The sequence below is a fragment of the Staurois parvus genome, unplaced genomic scaffold (assembly GCF_062004578.1).
Source record: "Staurois parvus isolate SC_StPar_1 unplaced genomic scaffold, SC_StPar_1.0 ptg000392l, whole genome shotgun sequence".
Taxonomy (NCBI): Eukaryota; Metazoa; Chordata; class Amphibia; order Anura; family Ranidae; genus Staurois; species Staurois parvus.
In genome coordinates this window covers 2,244,867-2,260,418 of record NW_028318188.1, presented here as the reverse complement: position 1 = coordinate 2,260,418, position 15,552 = coordinate 2,244,867, and positions in this window count along the sequence as shown.

The window sequence follows — 15,552 nt, the reverse complement described above, 5'->3', positions numbered from 1 at the left end:
CCGCTCTAATTCATCCCAAAGGTGTTCTGTCTGGTTGAGGTCAGGACTCTGTGCAGGCCAGTCAAGTTCTTCCACCCTAAACTCACTCATCCATGTTTTTATGGGCCTTTCTTCATGCACTGATGCACAGTCATGTTGAAACAGGAAGGGACCATGTCTAAACTGTTCCCACAAAGTTGGGAGCATGAAATTGTCCAAAATGTCTGGGTATGCTGACATTTTAAGAGTTCCCTTCACTGGAACTAAGGGGCCAAGCCCAACCCCTGAAAAACAACCCCACGCCATAATCCCCCCTCCGCCAAATTTTACACTTGGCACAATGTAGTCAGGCAAGTACTGTTCTCCTGGCAACCAAAAACCCAGACACATCCATTGGATTACCAGAGAAGCGTGCTTGGTCACTCCAAAGAACACGTCTCCACTGCTCTAGAGTCCAGTGGCAGTGTGCTTTACACCACTCTATCTGATGCTTTGCATTGCACTTGGTGATGTAAGGCTTGGATGCAGCTGCTCGGCCATTGAAACCCATTCCATGAAGCTCTCTATCCACTGTTGTTATGCTAATCTGAAAGCCACATTAAGTTTGGAGGTCTTTAGCTGTTGACTTTGCAGACAGTTGTCGACTTCTGCGCAGTGTGTGCTCACCCCGCTCTGTCATTTTACGTGGACTGTTGCTGTGGACATTTTTTGTGCGAGTTGCTGTTGTTCCCAGTTGCTTCCACTTTATTATATTACCACTAACAGTTGACCATGAAATATTTAGCAAGGAAATTTCACAGATGGACTTATTGCACAGGTAACAACTTATCACGATTCTACACTTGAATTCACTGAGCTCATGAGGGCGACCCATTCTTTCAAAAATGTTTATAGAAGCAGTCTGCATGCCTAGTTGCTTGATTTTATACACCTGTGGCCATGGAGGTGATTGGAACACCTGAATCCAATGATTTAGAGGGGTGCCCCAATATTTTTGGCAATATAGTGTGTGTGTGTATATATATACATATCCACATAGAAAACAAGAGTAGGTCCCACAAGCCTTCAGATCTCAACAAAATCAGCACCACACACCACCCCAGTGCAGAAGACAGAGGGCTTACCAGAATGGAATGACCCCCAATCAAGAGTGGTCAGACCACGCTGAATGTATTCCACATAGGGTAACCGCTTCACTGTGGCAGTATTCTAGCTTGCAAACACCAATAGCGCTGTCTCCACACACTGTCACTTTGGATTCAATTTAACCAGAGTTCAGTGTGCCAATAACATAAAAAAAAAAGAAAAACTCTCCATAGTGAAGATCAGTCGGGTGCAAAGGATTTATTCAGTGTATGCTCTTACAGTTAACAGGAGATGAAGCAGTGCTTCATAAGTACAAACAACTTGCTAATGCCAGGATCATTGATAGCTGCGGTGGCTCAAACATGCGTGGTGGCATGTATTCCAGTTCGGAGCTCAAATCACAACTTATAATCTCTCTCCTGGACAGTAACAGACAGGAATCCCTTAGCAACCGACAGGTTAATGCGTTTCCCAGTCCCTCTCAGCAAGTTAACAACCCAAGTTTGCCTCCAATACCGCACATGCCACACCATCATGAGCTTTACATTTTGAAAACAGGTTCAAATATGGAGTAGATATTACTAGTCTCTGTGAATAGGTAGACACACAGAGGGACTCCAGCGAGGTGAGCTCTCTAGATTAAAGCTGTCTGTCACGGGAGTTGTATAAAAAATTTTGAATTTGTAAGTAGGTCCATAACGGGACCTAAGGAGAGCCAGTAACGGAGGGTAAATCATCTCAGTTGTTAAACTTGCCTTGAGTAAAAAAGTCCTTAGCCAATACCTTAGAATTAGGCCAGTGAGCAGACAAGAGGGCACTATACATGCTTGGCGGAAAGTCAGGATTGTGACAGGTGTCAAAGGAGCCAAGACAAGAGGAGAGCTAAGATAAGAGAAATGAAGGCCCTTACAAGCCAACCCAAAACATTGGAGAGTCACTCCAATAAGTGGCTTTCTGGTAGTTTTACCAAGTTCATCCAGTAATTGAGTTTGTTTCAGAAGGGCCAAAGTTGGGTTTTTGTGGGATGCCCTGGGTTTGCTTGTCTGAAAGGCCAAGTTGTGGTTTAATGCGAGTTTCATTACACTTATTAAGCTGGAAAACACTTATGGGCTCCCCAGGGAGTAATTGGTGAAGTGTCTGAGAAGTCATTGTGTGTGAAACCTCTGGTAAGCAGGTGTGAATGTTGTATACTATGCACATCAATGATCACCATTTAAAGATAGGGTAGCTCTGACTGACAGATTAATAAGTGGTAGGTCCTCGAATATCTGTGATGTGACAAAGAGTAAAAGGTGAAGTCCTTGAAAATAGGCTGTAGCATTCATTGGTTATTATAAAAGGATGCTAAGCGAGCGCTACCCTTAGCGTTAAAAAATAAAGATTAAGCTGCTGAAACACCAAAAAGGTAACCATAAGAAAACCTCCAGTACAATATATATCACAGTAAATAGGTGCAGCGCTAAAATTATTAATATATACGGCATATACTGTATGATACAATATCAGCAAGTGCAGGAGAATATCACCTATTGGTGATTATTATTAGTGACTAGATAGTTCAAAGTGATAACAACGTGTGGATCCTGAGGGATCACAATTCCAGATGTACGGGTGTCCTGATCCAGGAGTGATAGATGATGTGATTCAAAAATGAATGAAATACGCACTCACCAGAAGTGCGTTTAAAATACGCAATATGAAATCCTGCGTCATCCAGCAATAAGTAGGTCATCTGTTTCCAGGTCAGATCACACCATAAATCACCGTCCAGGCTCATCAGCGTGCAGGATTCCCTGGTCGCGTTAGCATGTATCACCACCTGGGGTCATCATTTTGCATGTGTTCAGGATGGCCACCAGCGGTGGTCAGATGTCCAGTTGCTGTAGCCCCCCTGACGCGTTTCGTGCAAAGCACATAGTCATAGGGAGAAAGGGCTTACAGCAAGGACATCCATTGTGGTGCTATTTATATTTTTAAATGCCAATTCTGCTTGGCGCGGGCGCCATTTTGCCGGCTATTGGCGCATGCGCGGTCCGTCGGCGCCATTTTGCCGTGGATCGCGGAAGCGTCTACCAGTCATTGTATGTAATAGACTGGTATACTACGGCCGCCATTTTACCGGCTATTGGCGCATGTGCGGTCCGTCGGCGCCATTTTGCCGTGGATCGCGGGAGCGCTTACTAGTCACTGTATTCAGCAAACTAGTATACTACAGTGCAGCGCCATTTTAATGGCAGTATTAAAATGAAATGAAATGAAACAGATGGCTACTGTTCCACAAAGGAGTACAATATAGGGGAAATGTCGAATTATGAATTCATTGTATGGGATCCGTTATGCCCCTTAAGAGAAACCAGTATGGTGTATGAGCATATCATGAGTTGTATGCAGAGCCCACCCTATATGCACATATATATGACTACATTGTTCATATCCTTCATTATGTGCAAGGAAATTAATGAAATAAAATGCATAACTAAATGGTAATTCCCCGTTAGAACATCATGGGATGTTAAATTACGCAATATAATATAAATAGCATTAACATATATAATACAATACATGGTCAGATAAAGTAAAATGAACACATGGTCAAATTGCAAACGTACAGTGAAATTAATATATAAAATAGAATATTATCAAAATAAGTCAAAGTTAATCCTGTGCAAAATCTAGGACATAAACATCAGAAGATTAAAAGAATATAAAAATTATTAAAAAATGTATAAAATACGTATAAAAAGATCCAAGGTATTAAAAACATTCATAATCTTTAAAATACTCTAAGATCGCGATGACAAGGAATGTGCATGTCAACTTTCAAATTCAATTATTAAATATAATAAAGCGCAATCATATCTGTATTCGTAAAAAATGCGAATAAAGTCAAAATCATATTAGAACTTAGCAAGTGTCATTTTAACTATTATCTATAAAGCAATTTAGATCAAAGTCTATATTGAGTCCCCTGGGATGTAAAGAGGCCAATTCATATATCCATCGTGATTCGAGTTGCGACACTGCTCGTTTCCTATTGGTCCCTCTCCAGTGCGCATTAATGATACCAATGCCCATGAATCTAAGTGAAGATGGATCTTTGTTGTGATGAGTTTTATAATGTTGCGACAGGGAATGCTCCTTATATCCTTTTCTGATATTATTGACATGCTCCCTCAGTCTATCTCTGAGGCGTCTAGTGGTCCGTCCAACATATTGGAGATTGCATGGACATTGGAGCAGATAGACTACAAATCTGCTAGTGCAGGTAATAAAATCATCTATGTTGTGATAATTACCGTTTGCTGTAGACTTAAAACGATTGATTTTGCTTGTATATCTGCTGCATTGGCAGATAACACACTTTTTACAGGGAAAAAAACCTGTTAAGTTTGTAAACATAGTCGTATTTTTAGGGGGATCAACAATATTGGGCGCGATTTTGTTTCTCAACGGTGTCGCTTTCCTAAAAATGATTTCTGGTTTTTCTGGCAATATTGAGTTCAAGATGGGATCAGATTTCAGAATTTTCCAGTTATTATTAATGATTTTGATTATCCTTTTGTGCTGTATAGAATAGTTGGTAATAAAAGGACAGATTTTTTGTGATTGCTGTGTATGGGGATCACCCAACATTAAATTTCTATCTGATTTGCCTATAGCATCCATAGTTAGATTAAGGGTAGTTTCATCATAGCCTTTTTCAACAAATTTGTTTTTGATTATTGCCGCTTGCCTATAATATGTATTTGTGTCGGTACAATTGCGTTTAATCCTAGAAAACTGACCCTTAGGAATATTTCGTAGCCACATGGGATGATGGCAACTGTCTGTCGGGATAAAACCATTTCTGTCCGTTGGCTTAAAATATGTTTCTGTTATTATTTTCCCATTGTGGTTCTTTAAAACCAAATCTAAAAAATTGACACTTATTTGACTGTATTCAAAAGTAAGCTTAATGTTTAATGAATTAAAATTCAAGGTAGTGAAAAAATTTAAAAGGGTCTGCTCGTCACCGTTCCATATGAGGAGGATGTCATCTATGTATCTACGGTAGAAAGAAAGCTCCGGCCAATCTCTTGCATAGATGACATCCTCCTCCCATCTGGCCATAAATAAATTCGCCAGACTGGGGGCAAATTTTGCCCCCATGGCAACGCCCTTTTTCTGCAAATAAAATTTATGATTGAACCAAAAGTAATTCCTTGTCATCGCGAAATCCAAGAGGGTCAATATAAAATCTTTTTGTGAATCTGACATATAGTTAAAACTATTTAAAAAGAACTCAACAGCCTCCATACCATCCGAATGTTTTATATTAGTGTATAATGATGCCACGTCCGCTGTGACCAAAAATGTAGTCCTATTTATGGTAATCTTATCTATATCCTGAAGAACTTGTTTTGTGTCCCTCAGGTAGGCCGGGGTTTTTTTTTTACTAACGGTTGTAGAAAAAAATCAATATATTCACCAACTCGTGAACAAAGGGACCCTATACCGCTAATAATAGGCCTACCTGGGGGGTTAACAGGGTCTTTATGAATTTTTGGCAATATGTATAAGACTGGAAGTCTAGGTGCCATCGGGCATAGATACAATTTCTCTCTTTTGTTGAGAATCCCATCAGTGTATCCTTTATTTATAATTGTTGTAAGTGCTTTTTTATATTGTTTCAAAGGATTTTTTGATAAAAGGGAGTATGTTTCATTATCGTCTAGAATATTATAAACCTCTTCTATATAATCAGTTTTCTTTAGCACCACAACCCCTCCTCCTTTATCCGCAGGACGTATTACTAGGTCCTTTTTCTCTAATAGAGAGTCTATAGCCTTCTTAGTGGGGTCAGATCTGCTTACTGGTTTTATTTTTAGCATTTCCAGGTCCTTAAGTACTGTGTCCCTGAAGGCGTTAATATACGAATTATTTTGGGGAGGGGGGTTAAATAATGATGCGTTTCGAAGATTGGAGTTAATGCTGCTATTGTTACGTGTGGTTTGTATAATTGGTTTATTATAAAAATATTTTTTCAAAGATAACTGTCTGATGTATTTTCTGATGTCTATATATGTCTGGAACTTATTTAATGATTTTTTGGGGGCAAATTTTAAGCCCTTATTTAGAAGCCCTAATTCTTGTGGAGCATTCCCTGTCGCAACATTATAAAACCCATCACAACAAAGATCCATCTTCACTTAGATTCATGGGCATTGGTATCATTAATGCGCACTGGAGAGGGACCAATAGGAAACGAGCAGTGTCGCAACTCGAATCACGATGGATATATGAATTGGCCTCTTTACATCCCAGGGGACTCAATATAGACTTTGATCTAAATTGCTTTATAGATAATAGTTAAAATGACACTTGCTAAGTTCTAATATGATTTTGACTTTATTCGCATTTTTTACGAATACAGATATGATTGCGCTTTATTATATTTAATAATTGAATTTGAAAGTTGACATGCACATTCCTTGTCATCGCGATCTTAGAGTATTTTAAAGATTATGAATGTTTTTAATACCTTGGATCTTTTTATACGTATTTTATACATTTTTTAATAATTTTTATATTCTTTTAATCTTCTGATGTTTATGTCCTAGATTTTGCACAGGATTAACTTTGACTTATTTTGATAATATTCTATTTTATATATTAATTTCACTGTACGTTTGCAATTTGACCATGTGTTCATTTTACTTTATCTGACCATGTATTGTATTATATATGTTAATGCTATTTATATTATATTGCGTAATTTAACATCCCATGATGTTCTAACGGGGAATTACCATTTAGTTATGCATTTTATTTCATTAATTTCCTTGCACATAATGAAGGATATGAACAATGTAGTCATATATATGTGCATATAGGGTGGGCTCTGCATACAACTCATGATATGCTCATACACCATACTGGTTTCTCTTAAGGGGCATAACGGATCCCATACAATGAATTCATAATTCGACATTTCCCCTATATTGTACTCCTTTGTGGAACAGTAGCCATCTGTTTCATTTCATTTCATTTTAATACTGCCATTAAAATGGCGCTGCACTGTAGTATACTAGTTTGCTGAATACAGTGACTAGTAAGCGCTCCCGCGATCCATGGCAAAATGGCGCCAATAGCCGGTAAAATGGCGGCCGTAGTATACCAGTCTATTACATACAATGACTGGTAGATGCTTCCGCGATCCACGGCAAAATGGCGCCGACGGACCGCGCATGCGCCAATAGCCGGCAAAATGGCGCCCGCGCCAAGCAGAATTGGCATTTAAAAATATAAATAGCACCACAATGGATGTCCTTGCTGTAAGCCCTTTCTCCCTATGACTATGTGCTTTGCACGAAACGCGTCAGTGGGGCTACAGCAACTGGACATCTGACCACCGCTGGTGGCCATCCTGAACACATGCAAAATGATGACCCCAGGTGGTGATACATGCTAACGCGACCAGGGAATCCTGCACGCTGATGAGCCTGGACAGTGATTTATGGTGTGATCTGACCTGGAAACAGATGACCTACTTATTGCTGGATGACGCAGGATTTCATATTGCGTATTTTAAACGCACTTCTGGTGAGTGCGTATTTCATTCATTTTTGAATCACATCATCTATCACTCCTGGATCAGGACACCCGTACATCTGGAATTGTGATCCCTCAGGATCCACACGTTGTTATCACTTTGAACTATCTAGTCACTAATAATAATCACCAATAGGTGATATTCTCCTGCACTTGCTGATATTGTATCATACAGTATATGCCGTATATATTAATAATTTTAGCGCTGCACCTATTTACTGTGATATATATTCATTGGTTATTGTTTAGAGTCAACTTAGTTAACAGTTGTTTGATTTGGATCACTTTATGTAAGGCACAGATGACATGTAAAGGAGAGGGGATTAAGGGGCAAATTTAGATCCCCACCAAGCGTAAGGATGCCTGATTTAAATGCCAACAAGATATCACAGACTCTACAAAGAAATAGGACCTGTTTTTCGTTCAGGCAATATACAGTGTGTCAGTGAAGGTGAACAGCTTGTTGGCTTGCACCCCCCTAAGGAAAAGGTAACGGACATCTGCACCAGCTAATTTTTTTGTCAGATGGCAATAATATGTTTGGATAATAGGATTGACACACCTTTAGCTTTGAAAGTAACATTGTAGGCATGACATATGGTTGGAAAACTGAGGCTCACGAACTCGGGCATGAAAGAAATATAGGAGCAAGTTTCTTGTAAAACACTATGGAGGCTTTTTGTCTATGAAGTTTATGTAGAAATAGTGTTCTTTGTTATAAGTCAGACTGATGCCTTTCAAAATCAGGAACAACATTTTTAAAATGCGATGTATGGTATTTGTCTCAGATGAACTAACATGCAGCAAACCATTAAACTAGAATATGCCTGTAATAGTGGGCTGTCCCGACAGCAATCAAACAACCTGTGGTCCAGAGGGGACAGGAATACTGGGTGAAAGAAGGAGAAAAACAAATGTTACATTTTCACCTTAGGAGTGGATGTGGAGTCCATGTGGAGTTTTGGGTTATCGGGGACTGCCATGCTATTCTCTTCATATCCAGTTGATATTGTAGCAAGTTCTCCCAAGTTACTTACTGTATGAAGTTTAGGATATGCAGGTTAAAGAGCTGGAATTGCACAAAAGGTAATAGGCCCCTTCTGCTGAACAAGCAAGAGGATAGCAGACAATGTCTGGGCAGTCTAAGATGCAGATATAAAATCCAATGTTGAAACACTATCCACGCAGATAATCACTTAGTAGGGACAGTATAGGGATGGCAAATGGGTTATGATGGAGGTATAAGTTGGAGACTGCTGTGAAATATCCACAGGAAAGATCATCATGCTAGAAGAGCATGAGCATGTAGAATAAAACTAAACATATCAACTGTGATGAAAAAAAAAAAAACATGTCTAAAGAGAAGGGAACTTAACAGAGTCCAGGCATGTTTGCAGGTGCCTTCATTCAGAAGTGTTTCGCTTTCAGATGGGGTCCTGATCAAAGCATCCACTGTCTCAAAAAGGTCTGTTTGCCTGCAGTTATGCATCCTCACACAGAGGTCTGATGGGAGAGATTCTATCCAGGGTTGACAGTGTCTATCACGTGGGTTTGCAGCGGGATTTCCTACTTCAACTGGAAATTAACAAGGCAGCATATTACAACCTGTGGAGAGCATGACATCTGACTTTTGGGGAGCAGAGCTCAGTATGCTCTCTCAAACTCAATGGGGGACTCAGGAGGTCTGTGGAGGAGATCATTAAATAGATGCTGCAGTGCCATCATAAGTTGATCCAGTTACATGAACTTCAGCATACCCTGCACTCGGAGATTATTTCTCCCAGCCCTATTGTGCAGAACTGTTCATGGTTGGTTGTTGCAGGCTTAAGTCTCTGCAGGCACCATCATTCTCCATACTGTTTAACTGCCTGGTCAGTACATGGATGTTGGTGTTAAGATCCAAGATGGATGCTCAAAGGGAGTTTGTGATATTGACAGCTATATTTTGCATATTTGCCATGGTCAATACCTGACTGGCAAAGGCCTCCGGCAGTTGTTCATCATTAGAAGCTGTTGATACCCCCTCTTCTGTGTCGTGTTGTGGAAGCTCTCAGGTAAGTGGAGAGTCTGTGAAAATTTAGACTGGTTCCTCTATTGAGAGTAGAACAACTGGAGGACATTGTAGCTCATATGAGTTCCTGAGTCTTGTGGCATTTTTGCTGCAAAGATTCTGTGCCCTATTTTCTCTATGGCGAAAAGTCAGGATCCGTCTTGGTGCTTGTTATACCTCCTGATGCGCTGGAGCTACAATCTCAAGAATACATCTTGTTCATCATTCAGCCCACAACCCCCAAAGCGTTCCCTTAACTGACATTGCAAACTTCATTTTAAAATGCAATCATAGAAAAGGAGAATGTTAGTACTGTTTGTTTCATAAGTCATTATTGTATAACTGAACCTTCCTATTACACTAAACAATAGCCTAAAGGGTGAGGAGTAAGAGAAAGGCTGTGGTCTACTAAGGGGGTGTGTGGACCAGGTGCCAACTCACTGAGAGTGCTGTGGCTGGCTTCGAGTGGGGTGCTGGAAGTGTGTGTGTGCTATTACTGCTACTGACCACAATGCAGGGGAGTGAAGGGGTTAAATTTCACTGCCAGTGATCAACAATGTGGTGGGATTGGGGGGTAGAGGGATGCATTGCCGCTGATCACCAATGTTGGGGGCTAATATTTCAGTCACTGACACTAATGCTCGGGGTTATTATTGTGTCCACTGACACTAGCTTTGGGGGTTATTATTGAACTCACTGACACTTATGCTGGAGATTATTATTGAATCCACTGACATCAATGTTGGTTGGTTTTTATTGCATCCACTGACTCCAATGTTGATGGTTATTATTGTGTCCACTGAAACCAGGTCAGCTGCTCTTGGGAACTGGGAGGGATCGCCTTTCAGTATTTGCTGTCTAATAATGTTAAGATGTAAATATAGTATAAAATGCTATACAATATGTAGTTGAAATTGGTGTTAGAAGATAAAGATTTATGGCACCAGATTTTGCAGGATTGCACTAGCGAGAAGCTTCTGGAGTGTAATTGGGTGGTGCACTCCTTAGGCAATGGAAGTTTTGTTTTATTACAATAAGTGTGCCGAGGTTTATCCCTTTACCCTATTAGCCTGGAAAGATGACATATGATGTCGTTCCAGGATCAAGCCTCACGCATTTCCCAAGGGCCGCGATCTGTGACCTGCCATGTCCACCAGACACAGCCCATGACAGATCACTGTACTGACCCGCTGCTGGTACCATGTGATTGCTGTTGCCAATCACAGCACATCACATGACAATTGTACACAATGAAAGGCTTTGATTCATTCCTTTCATTGTGTACTATTGTGATGAGCTCTGATTGGTCACAGTGATCACACGGTACAGACAGGGCCAATCATGGCCCATCTGTACCATGTGATTAGCTGCAGTCAATCACATCTAATAATAATAGTAAACACTGAATATTTTCATTAAAATAGTTGCTTATAACTGTAATATTCAGTTATAAGCAATTATAGTGTGTAAAAAAAAAAAAAGCCTGGTCACCGCCCAGAGTAACTATGGTATCACTGGATTGCTCTGGTCACTGTATGCAGTAAATGGTGAAAAAAAAGAAAATTCAATAAGAAAGAAAAAAAATTTTTTTTTTTTTTTACAATCACCAGTCCCTGATCACCACCACAGCAGTTTTATGATGATGCTGTATTGCTCCTGTGAAAGTATGTAATTTTTTTTTTTTTAATTTCTTCATTTTCCCAAAAAAGTGTGATGAAAAAATTACTTTAAGGTATTTAGTAAGAGGCACAGCAAGTTTTTTTAGACGGTCTACTTTCCAAAAAGGGGGCGTTTGAGGGATATTTGTACTGTCCTGACTTCAAGAAATGAGATTTCCTACAGACTAAATAATATGCACTGATTCTGTCATTTTAACCAAAGAAATGTAGCAGTATACATTTGGCCTAAATTTTTAAAGAATGATCATTTATTTGCAGAAAGTTATAACAGAAATTAAGAAAAAAATAGTTTTTCCACAATTTTCGGTCTTTAGATTATTTAGCAAAAAAAAACAGTGATGATTAAATACCACAGAAAGATAGTTCAATTTGTGTGAAAAAAATGATAAAAATTTCATATGGATACACTGTTGCATGACCAAGCGATTGTCATTCAAAATGTGGCAGCGTAGAAAGCTGAAAATGTGCCTGGGGTAAAAAGCGTCCAGTATTGAAGCAGTGAACACGTCTGTTACTCTTTTGCTTGCAGCATCATCAGTAAAGAATATTTTGTGGGTAAAGGGCTGGAGAATATGTGAGCCGAGTATAGGGGGAGTAGGTTCAGGAGTTATTTAAATATGCCTCTTCAAGCTGTTCCCACAGTTAACACAATCTGACCACATCCACAATTCACCATTGCATGCTACACATGGCACTGTCTTATTTCAGACTTTTTTTTTGGGATGGGAGGTGTAAAAAAATAATCAGTCCCAGATGCCAGATGTGCTAGGTATGCCTCTGCAGAAAGTGTTTTATTAACCACTTCAAGTCCGGACACTTTCACACCCTTCCAGTCCAGGCCAATTTTCAGTTTTCAGTGCTATCACACTTTGAATGACAATTGAGCAGTCATCCAACATTTTACCAATATGATTTTTTTAGAATTTTTTTGAGACAGATAAAACTTTAGATTGGTGGTATTTATTCACCACTGGGATTTTTATTTTTTTGCTATATAAATAAAAAAGTCCAAAAATGTTGAAAAAAATTGTTATTATACAATTTTGCAAATAAATAATCTTTCTTCATAAATCTAGGCTAAAATGTATTCATCTATCTTTTTTTTTTTTTAAACATACTGTCATCCTAGCAGTACAGTGTCACCATAGTGATGAAGATTTTTTTTTCTTTTTTTTTTCCACGGATTGCTTTTATACCCATAAAGGCTGAAAAGCAGTCATTTCTCCTTCTCTCAGGCTGCATTTCTGCAGCCATTGAGAAATACTGTGTGAGCTGTGATTGGTCACAGCTTTGTCACATGGTACAAGGATGTTGTGAAATCTGTGAATGATCACAGAGGTCACATGGTACAAGGCTATTCACAAGTAGTAAGCAATGATGTCAGGAAGTGACATCTTGCTTTCTACTATTCATGTGATCACTAATTGGCCAATCACTGATCACATGATCAGGGCTTCACACAGAGGTCCCGTACTGCTATCAGTGTTCCACTCTGTCCGGAGGACACAGCGGGCACCAATCGTGGTGCCACACGTTCCCAGGGAGCATACACAGGCAATGGAAGCGGGGGGACGTTTAGAAACGTCAACCCGCTTCGGCAGCGCTCCCATGGAAGTGGTTAAAAGGATTAGTCACTTCATGACCTTAGTACATACTCATACATCCTCAGTTTGAAGTGATTATACAATATGATCATGGCTGCAGCTGCAGTCAATTTCTCAGTATCAAAATTTGCAGCTGTTGATGTGCTTTCCTGTAAAAGTGGTCCAAGCAGATCTACATCTGCCCAATCACTTCTGCAGGGAGTGGAAGGGGCCCCTCCCACCACTTTTCCCAGGCCCTCTAGTGCAATCGGAGAGCCCTGGACCATTGTGACCTGTTGGGCCAACCGAACACACCTCTGTAACAAAATAAACTGGAAGCAATGAGCATTTTGTTACTTTTGCTTTTGTTTTGTTGTTTACAAGCCATTACCAGTTTATAAAGCATCTGATCAAACCAATCTTGGTTTGGTCAGATCTTTTTGAGGGCAGAGGAGAGATCTGGGGTCTAATAGACCCCAGATCTCTCAGTAAAGAGTACCTTTCACTGCCCATGCTATCACAAGGGATGTTGTTCATCCCTTGTGATAGCAACAAAGTATATTTAAAAAAATGTACAATAAAAAAAATGTAAGAACCCCCACATCCCCCCTTGCGAATGTGAATGCATACTTAGGTATATGGTGCGATCAATGTTTACATATACTACATGTAAGAACTGAGGAATTGTTACAAATAGAGTGAGTGCAATAATTTTAGTTCCAGACTTCCTGTTTAGCTCTAAACAGGTAACCTGTAAAAGGTATTAAAAGCATAACCCATACCCAGAAAGCTATTGCTCTTCATTGGAAAAAGCCTTCTCTGCCTTCAGTCTCATTTTGGATGAAATTGGTTAACTCGGTTTGTCTCTCGTACCAAGACACTTACCGTAATAGAAGCTGCCCAACAAAGTGCAACAAAGGCTGGTCCTGTTGGTTAGGGAACTCATCAATTGCCACCTGACTGTCCACTAGGTGACGTGGTGACTTATCTAGGTGACGTGGTCTCTGATTTGTCATTGATCTTACATGTAACTCTATTATGTGCATGAGCCTTGCAAACTGGTTTTTCATTGTTTTTTTAAGTTCTTTTGTAGCTTTTGGAATTGTACCTGGGAACTAGCTCCTGCTTGAGCTGTACTTTTAGTATTTTGCCCATGTACATTACTATTGAATATCTGTAAATTCAAATAAACATTTTAAAAACTGTTTAACCTATGCATAATTGAATATATGGTGGTTTTTAACCATTTTAAAGTCTGGCATGTTAAATATCTATTTTCTTGGCGTAACATCTTTAACATTTTACCTAAAAAATTGGGTATTATATTGTGCTTGTATGCACTTAAACGCATTAAAGTGTATTTTTCCTTGAAAATTTGTGTTTAAAAAAAAAAAAAAAGCTGTACAAATATCATGTGACAAATGATATGTTTGGGGGTTTTAAATAATTTTCAATCAAAAAAATGCAGATTTTAATATGTATGTGAGAAATGTCAGAATTGGCTCAGGCGGTAAGTGATCAAAATCCCTCATGCTTTTACTGCTGTATTTGACCCCACTTGGGAAATGATTACCTCCTCATTTTCTGTTTTGTCACTAAACTAAGAAGAGAGGTGCTATACATTTTCTTAAACTCCTTAAAATGACAATCATCCAAAGAGGATTGCTTTTTTTTTTTTTCTCAATAAAAGTGGCATATCTCTTTAAAGTGAATCTAGAGCCAAGCTTTTTTTTTTGTTTTTAGATAGTGTAAAAAGTTAGAATCTCTGTCCAGTTTTTATTGCTGATCTGCCATTGGGGAGATAAACACTATTGTCCTGGATACCCTCATCACTGGGACTGAGAGCAATAGCATATTCAAGATTTTGAGCAGGAGAGGAGAAATCTATTAATGGTATAATTTGCGATGACAATTGTCTAGGATGATTATGAGAATTTGTCTGACTTTGGAGAGATTACCTTCCACATACTGTAGTGGCTATGTGACAGAAATTAAAGGGAAACATCCCCTATGGGACACCTGTGTCTTTCAATGGACTCCAAGAAAATAATTTTATGAGGATTTTGTATAAGTACAAAAAAGTCCTATTCTTTCTCTCATGCACTGAGGCACTTCCTTTATTTCAGAATGTTAAAAAGCAGTCCAACTAGGTGGTGGGTAACAGCATATAAACACTAACATGCCCAATGTGAACATTAAAAATAAGATTGTGTGCAGCTCAGGAGCAACCTAAAGGACCATGTCCAAATTTGACATTAGATGAGATTGCAACCTCTAGCTGGTAGAATTGAGAAAACTGTGAGAACAGAAAACCAGATGGCAGCTTTGAATTGTGAGCCAATGCATAATTCTAGAAAGATCAAAAACACTCACATACCCAGTGAAGTATACCTTGACAGGAAAATGAAGAAACTGATCCTTATTACCAAGCTTGCAAGCTAGTTTATCTGAACCATCTAGAATGGCGGAATGAGAAACTGAATCACCCTACAGAAATGAACGAGAAACTGGGGAGTGGAGACTCAAAGCCTGAATTGCAGTCAAACAAGAGAAGCTCCTTTCGAACAACTGAAGCCAGATAGAG